The 8728-nt window shown below is 33.3% G+C and overlaps 1 pseudogene; it reads right to left on the bottom strand.

Annotated features, from left to right (window-relative positions):
- Positions 1-423: 423 nt before the first annotated feature.
- Positions 424-6704, bottom strand: LOC109189508 (annotated as a pseudogene).
- Between the last annotated feature and the right edge of the window lie 2024 nt (positions 6705-8728).

Below are 8728 nucleotides of genomic sequence, written 5' to 3'. Positions count from 1 at the left end.
GTTAAGTGAATTTAATGTTAAATAGTAATTTTGAAGTTGTGGGTTCAAATATATGCTCATGCAATAAAATTTTTTTTTTTCTCTTAACATTATCAAAAAATAAAAATCCAAGTTAGGGGAGCCCTTTCAACATTGGGCCCCTGGGCGGGTTCCCATGTTGCCCGCCCTCTGGGCCGGCCCTGTATGTTATATATATTTGTTTACAAAGTATTTTATAGAAATATAATAAATATTAATATTTTGTTCAATAGTTACACATGATAACCTACGACACACATTTCACAACACATAAAACATGTAGGGAAAAAATTATCACTATCAAATATCAACATGTGCTTGTAAGATAAGGAGTTCATATTGTTAGAATATTTTATTCTAATCTTATTGTGTTCAAATACCATTTTGCCAGGGACAAGAGAACTGTCCTCACTCGACATTACCACTAATTTAAGGGAATCTAAAGTGGCCAAAACAGCTAGCACGCTTTTGCCAAAGAATGGAACTACAATCCACAAGAAAAAGAGGAGAAATGTGGAGTAATTGTCGAGCTACCTATACGCTATAGCGCAGCGTTTTGTAATATGTCTTCTCTCATACAAACCAATCACTTGGTCAGAAACAGCCCACACAATGGCCTGTCCAGGCAGGATCCTCATAAGCCGGGGAAGTAACCCCTTCCACAAAGCACGTATACCTTCTTCGGTACGGTGTATATAGTTGAGATGGCATGAAACAGTCCTCTGTACTTCAAATCACCCCCTGATCGGCTTTGAGCCATCAGCCTCGTTTTCACAACGTCGAAAGGTCCAGTGCATATAGGACCAGCTGTCCCTGCAAGGAAACCCGAAATCATAGACTGCCATGGCTGAAGGACATTCCCATTATCAAATGCATTCTTGGCTGTGAACATTGCCGCCTGGTTCGTCCCATTTCGCATAACTGTTGGGGCAGCCCCTGCCCACAGACCACGAATCCCGTTTTCACGAACAATCATTCGGGCACAGTGTATACTGTATAGGCCCTTGTACTTCAGGAGCTCAGGGCTTAAACCTCTCTGCTGTTGTAGTCGGATTTTCACCACCTACATCAACATAACTAGCTGAGCTATCGACCTTAGACACAATAGAGATGTGACTTAGGGCCGCAATGATCAGAACCAAAAGACCAGCAAATCAAACTACATCTGAAATGAAAGACTAAATACGCATGTCTACATGCAACTTGAGAGACCCGAGATAGAAGCAAGAGATTCAAATAAAAGCTTAATTTGCAGCTACGATGATAAAAGAAGGTTCTTTAGTAATGAAAACCTTGCAATCAATAATAGATAAGTGAATTTCCCTCTTCAATCATATAGTTAGTCAAAGAATGCTGAATTTCACATTACACTGAAATTTAAAAGATTTCAAATATTTTGATAATCCAAATATTGAGTTATATCGTGATGATACCCTAGAGCATATCTATACTTTGTGGACAAATTGGAGGTCACTTTTGAATATAAAATTTCTGAGACCTTGCATCAAGTAAGACCGAGGGTTTAAAAAGTGTTCCACCTGGAGTAGATGTTGAAGATTGGAAGTGGTTTGTCACTAACAAATTTATGACAGAAAAGTTTCAAGTATGTTGATCTGATATGGTAATGACGGTTTTATATATTATAAAAAAATATTTTTTATTTAAATAATCACTTACATTTGAAAGTTATGCAGAAAATCAGTTAGCAAAACACTAAGAATAGGTCAACATCAGATATGGGAATGCCTATCGCACAGGGAGTAACCCACATAGAGAAATCATATTGAAAATGTACCAAAAAAAAAACAGTTCTGCTAGTTATATATGAATTTTTTTTTCTTTTTTACCTAGAATGACATTTGTTTTTCTCAACTTATTGGGAGGTAAAGATTCACAACCGCCTGACTTGGGAGTAATTTTCTTAAAGACTAGAAGCAAAATTGAAAAATTAAATGGGACAAAAGAAGAAGAAAAATATGTAAGCTAAGTGTCATTATTTAGCCTTTCTGCATTAATCTTTTTATCTTGATATACTTCTGGCATTAATCTTGTTTACTTGTAAACTTTTTATAGAATGAAATTGTGAAGATTATTAGGTCTAACCCATCACTTTCAAAACCTTGAAATTGTTTGAAAAACATTTTGGACAACAACGTCATGGTCATGTATATGGTTATGGGGGTGGAGTGAAGCGAAAAAACTTAAATGACACAAAATCTATTTACATCAAAGAGCTAGAGGCTAAACTCCATGAGAAGGATGAAGAAAACCGTGACCTTAAGAAGCGCATGCATATATTTGAAAGTAGGTCGATCCGAATAGAGAATGGAGATCCACCATTAGTTACAACTACAACTACTAGTGATGACATCCATAGGTACATAAAGTTAATGGAGAGAAACCTTTAATGTTTGTTTATTATATAAGGAAATAACTAACTGATATTATTTTTTGAGTTCCTTATACAAAATGACTAAATTTTTATTATTGCAGGGTGCTTAGAACTCAAGATATGAACATTAAATAGCGAAATTTCACTGAAATTTTGCACAAATTCAAACCCTAGCTTAAATCCAAAATTGTTTAGCATAAACACACACATTGATACAATCAGATCACTTTTGGATGAATTTGACAGCTTATTACATTACAATAGAAAAGCTAACCTTAAAAGCTAAACCTCAGTTCTTCACGGCGGCGGGCAGTTGAACCGACGACGATAGAGGATGGAGGCGGCGATGGCGGCAAAGGTTGGACACGGCGACGGCGTCGAAGCTTGGACGTGGCGGCGGTAGGATAATACCTATAGTTTCATTTTATATACACTATAGTTTTATTACAACACAACTACAGTATTGTTTTGATATAACTACAGGTTCGTTGGATAATATACACTCAAATATGTGAAATTATTATTCAGTTTCATTTTGTATACACTGTAGTTTCTTTTCAACACTACTATAGTTTCGTTTCAATTCAATTGCAGTTTCACTTGATAATATAAAAACAATATGTGAGACAGTTTCAATTTAGATACACTGTAGTTTCATTTTGTAATTAACACACCAAAAATACGCGCTCCGTTAAGCTGTAACGGCTGCCATTTCTTTTACTTAAAGAAACGGCGCCGTTTTTGGATCATGGTCTACAAAGCTTTGTGGACCGTGGTCCATGATATAATTGCTAAAAACCAGGCTACCCACAAGTATATATTGATAAGTACAATTTATATATTTAATTTAGATAGATTATTATAATAAATTAGTTTTATTTATTTAATATTATATTTATTTTAAAATTTATTTTATATTTTGTATTAATATAATAGTTATTTGAATAATTTAAGCTTAAATGTCATTTTTGGGCCATGGGGAATACATTTGTTAATTAATAAGAGTTGGGGCAAGGTGGAATTAAAGTAGGTTAATTCATTTTTTTTTTTTTTTTTTTTTTTTTTTTTTTTTTTTTTTTTTGCATTTGGCCCAACTTACATGTTTTATTTGTTTTTTTTTTTAATTTTATTTCAGCAGCCCAAACTACACATGCATGATGCAACCGTGTGCACCATGCATGGTGCACACGGTTGTACAAACGACGTCGTTTTGACGTCCGACTTTAAAAAAAAAAATCAATAAAGAATTGCATAACTACGCATCCATAACTTCATAACTATAAATCCAGAATTGCATAACTACACATCCATAACTTCATAACTATAAATTCTGAATTGCATAACTACACATCCATAACTTCATAACTATACATTCAAAATTGCATGCATAACTACACATCCATAAGTTCATAACTATACATTCAAAATTGCATAACTACACATCCATAACTTCATAACTATACATTTGAAATTATAACTTCATAACTATACATTCAGAATTGCATGCATAATTAGACATCCATAACTTCATAACTACAAATCCAGAATTGGCATAACTACACATCCATAATTTCATAACTATAAATATAGAATATGAAATTATAAAATTATGAACATATGTTTACGTAACTAAAGGCAATCGAAAATGATTTTTTTTTATTTAAGTAAAACAATGCCGTTTTTTGCATCCGTATGCAATATGGTGCACACAGATGGACAACATAAATTGCCCCGTTTTAATATATTTGTCCTTTCTTTATCTTTTTTTTCCTTATAAGCTTTTTACGTACGTAGACACCAGCGAAACTTCTTCGAGCGTCTTCTGTGAACGCAGCGACAGCATCGGCAATGGGAACTCCGTTCGCGGGTTTGCTGCGATGAATGACTCCATGGGCGAACGACTTCTGCGGTTGCTTCGAACTGCTAGTCTGCTACCACAAACGGACGAAATCAACTGGAGCTTATTTTCTTTGGTGCGTAGGATTTAGAAAATAAATATTATTTATTTTCTAGGTTTTATGTGGTTGAAGAAATTGATTCAATTTGAGGATGTTAGGGAAATTAGGATTATTTTTAGCTGATTAGGGTGCTGAAATTAGTATAAATAGGCCTAAATTATTCAATAGAGGACAGTCAGTACATTTTATTATGATGTGTTGTTAAGTTTATTTTCCAACTCAATAATAATTGAAGTTTTAGTTATTTTAGAATTGTGAGATCTAATTTGATTTTCTTTTATGCTACACTATTTATATGCCTTCTATTATCTTGATATTACTGCTTTGATTAATTGTACAAAAAGGATCTGTTGTTCAATTTTCAATTCAGTAAATTGCCATTTCGAATTCTTAAATCTGTAATTGTTTAAGTGTTCTAAACCTTAGTCGTAAAATAACATAGTTGATTATAAAAGAGATTTTCAATCTTATGTTATGGAGATGTATAGTCTGGTTTAAATGGACTGAGCTTGCGAGTCTGTTGGCTAGAATTGGTAGTCTTTCTAATTCTTAATGCTGATAGTTAATTAAATCCTAAGGGCTTATTTAGGGTTGTTAATTATCTAGAGAAGTAATTGAAGAGCCTGTTTTGATTACCGATAAGTAAGGAGAGATATGCTGTTAGATCGAGCTTGTTAATAACAATAACCAATTTGGTGTAGGATAAATAATTTACACTTGGCTAAAGTGTCATCTAACACCATAAACCATATTTGATTATTCATCCCGCACCATGAACTTTCATATCGTATATATCAAGCCACAAATCAAGAAAAAAAATCACCTAGAACTTTTAGCAGGTTATCATATCTTCCTGCTGACATGGCCTGATGTGGCATTTCTCTTTACCTTATGTTGTCCATGTAAGCATTTACATATTTAAAAAAAAATTATTATATTAAAAAAACTATAATTTTCTTCTCTTTATTTTCATAATTTATACTTTTTCAAATTTTCAATTCCAATGTTTCAATTTTCTTTTGTTTTTTTCGAGAATTTATGTTTTTGGCTAATTTTTTGTTTAGTATTTTTCTAGTTTTCCTAATTTATAGAAATGCTATTTTTTTTTGTTTAGTATTTTCCCACATAAATATATCCATCATCACTTTGAACAATAGTTATGTTGTGCAACCGAATGCACCATGCATGGTGCATACGATGCAAAACGACGTCGTTTTAACTAAAAACGCGCGTCCCACTTAAAAAATTCAGGTTCGATTCTCGGCAATAGCATTATTGTGGATGTATAGTTATGAATTTCTGGATATATAGTTTATGAATTTCTGGATATTTAGTTCATTCATTGCGGATATTTAGTTCAATGATTGTGGATATTTAGTTCATTCATTGTAGATATTTACTTCATTCATTCACTGTGAATATATAGTAATGAATTTATGGATATATAGTTATGAATTTCTGGATATATAGTTATGAATTTATGGATTTTTAGTTCATTCATTATGGATATTTAGTTCAATCATTGTGGATATTTAGTTCATTCATTGTGGATATTTAGTTCATTCATTGTGGATTTTTACTTCATTCATTCACTGTGGATATATAGTTATGAATTTATGGATATATAGTTATGAATTTATTGATATATAAAAATGCTATTGGCGGGAATCGAACCTGATTTCTTTTTAAGTGGGACGCGCGTTTTTTTAACCAAAACGACGTCATTTTTACATCCGTATGCACCATGCATGGTGTATACGGATGCACAACATAATTTGCGAGGGCCCTTTGAATATATATTGCTTATTCATCCACATAAAACCATTTAGATGGTCAACAACTAAACCAAGTGAAATGAAAAAAAAAATGAAATGAAGTTACTAATATAAACTGTAAAATATATATATTGCGAAGAACAAAACAAAATAAACTCCCAATTCATAATCTACTAGCTAGTTAAAAAACAAAATCATACATATATAGTAGCTATAACACCAGCTAGTTAACAAAAACAAAAACAAAAATAAAAATAAAGAGAAAAAAAAAAGTGACTTCATCAATCTTCATTTGGCTTCATGGTCCCATTGAGCTTGACTCTGCGCAAGCTACAGAAAAGAAGAAAGGCATTGTCAATTAATCATAAACTGCTAAGAGCCATCTACATGAGTTATTTAAATCCGCATTATGTTCAATTAAATTACCTGACATTCTAACAAAGCTTTCCTGAAACAAGTCTGTCCTCTTTCACTTCCTCTCCTCCTCCTCTCACTCTCCCTCTCACAGCAGTCGATGGTCTTCCTCTTCCTCCAACAGGCAGAAGAACCATCACTCTTCCTCTAACAGTAGAAGAACAAGCAGATTCTGGCTTGTTGGGTTGACAATGTAGGACAAAATCGGTTTGTTATGTCCATTTCCCTTGCATAATTGACATGTCATAATTCTTCCCTTTTTAGACAACTTTCTAACTCTTCAATCATTTTTTACTTGTTTTTTTTTTTCATTTTCTTCAAGCTTTTTTTTTTTTTTTTTTTCTTTGGCCTACCAGTCATCTTCATTGGAACATGAGCAAGTATTTCATCACCTTCAGTCCTTGCCAAAAGATTTCCCCATTCAATGACTAGTAAAATTTAATTAGAAGAAAACATTATATTCCAGTTTTGTATTAATTAATTAATAAACTAATGGTCTAATAGCTAATTTCATATATGAATGCTGAACTGTAAACACGTATTCTTTTCCACTTTTCTAACACTTTGTCCCTATCTTTTTCAAATCAAAAGAAGCTTAGTAGGACCTATTGTATCAAAAAGCATACACATTTGTATTCACAGCAACTGTACATCAACATTATATTATTCACAGCTTTGCGCATAATATATGTGATGTGCATAAATTTTCTCTTTTTCTGTGAATAATATATATATATATATATATATATATATATATATATATATATATATATATAATATAATGCAAAGAAAAGAAAAAAAAATGTACGCATCATATATATTATGCGGCAGCAACAGTACAATATATATAATTCACAGAAAAGAAAAAATTTACACATTATATATATATTATGTGCAGCAATAGTACACACACACACACACGCACACACACACACACCACACACACACACACATATACATATATATATATTATTCACACAAAGATATAGAAATATTATATAACAGAAAAGTATAGAAACATACATGTTAACCCAGCTAGCGCGCTTCGTCACTTTCAACCTGCCGTCACCTTCAGCCTTCCGTCGCCTTCAGCCTAGAAACATACCCACTAAATCAACTTAACATGGACTTTCCACGCCTGGGTCATCCTCGTTTGAATGCTACGTCTTTGGTTGAGCGTGGTTTCATATACGATTTGGGGGGAAACTGGCGCCATGTCAGCAGGAAGACAGGGAAACCTACTAAAAGTTCTAGATGAATTTTTCTTTTTGGTTTGTGGCTTGATATATGTTAGGAACATATGTATTAGGATTTTGATGATACCAATGTAACTTAGATTGTAGACCCCTAACTTTTTGTCATATCTGTTGCTACCTTCGTTCTAGACGAAAGGTACCATAACTCACTGTGTAATTCGTGTTAAGGTAGTTAAACACACGAAACCGAGTTATGATCTTTTAGTTAGGTTTCTTTGAACGAAAGAAGAGCGGATGATTGAAGCAAAGCTACATCTTGGACAGACCACGAATGGATAGATGATCCTTTACAGCCGTGAACAGAAACCGAAAGTAATCTATCGTCCAGAGACATTATTTCTAACGACCAGACTGCCAAGACAATCCATCTCTCTCAACTCAAGAAGAATGTTGTGTCTCAGCTGATGGATCATCCTAGGAATATGTTATCCTAAGAATGAAGAGCACACTAATCAAGGTGCATTAAATGTCATTGTACCTCTTTTCAGAGCTAGAAGACAAAACTTGCAGAAGTTCTTGCCTCCAACGACTATATGGTACAACTGCATTTAATGAAGCATTAAATGCACCAGGCTCTCCGGTTATTACCCACTGGTTCATAGGTTTGAAATATCATCTCCTCCAACGGATGGATATTTTCTCTCCTATAAATACCCATCTTCTCCATGATAGAAGTTGCTGGTTTTTGTCTCAACTGATCATACATATTCAAAAGCTCCTTATACAAGTTCACTCTCTTAAGCTTTTGAAAACTAGTGTTTCAAGGTGTGAAGTTTACAATAAGAATTATCAGATTTCATCCTCACAACCTTGAAGAAGTCTTGCAACTTATATACGTTGATCATCCATCATTCAACTAGTTAGTCAAGACTTCAACCCGTTGGAGACCTCGCAGATCTTTTCTTCCAACCCTCA

This window comes from Ipomoea nil, unplaced genomic scaffold (genome assembly GCF_001879475.1).
Source record: "Ipomoea nil cultivar Tokyo-kokei standard unplaced genomic scaffold, Asagao_1.1 scaffold1549, whole genome shotgun sequence".
NCBI classification, from domain to species: domain Eukaryota; kingdom Viridiplantae; phylum Streptophyta; class Magnoliopsida; order Solanales; family Convolvulaceae; genus Ipomoea; species Ipomoea nil.
The sequence above is the reverse complement of the archived record's forward strand: the minus strand, read 5'-3'. Positions and strand labels throughout refer to the sequence as shown.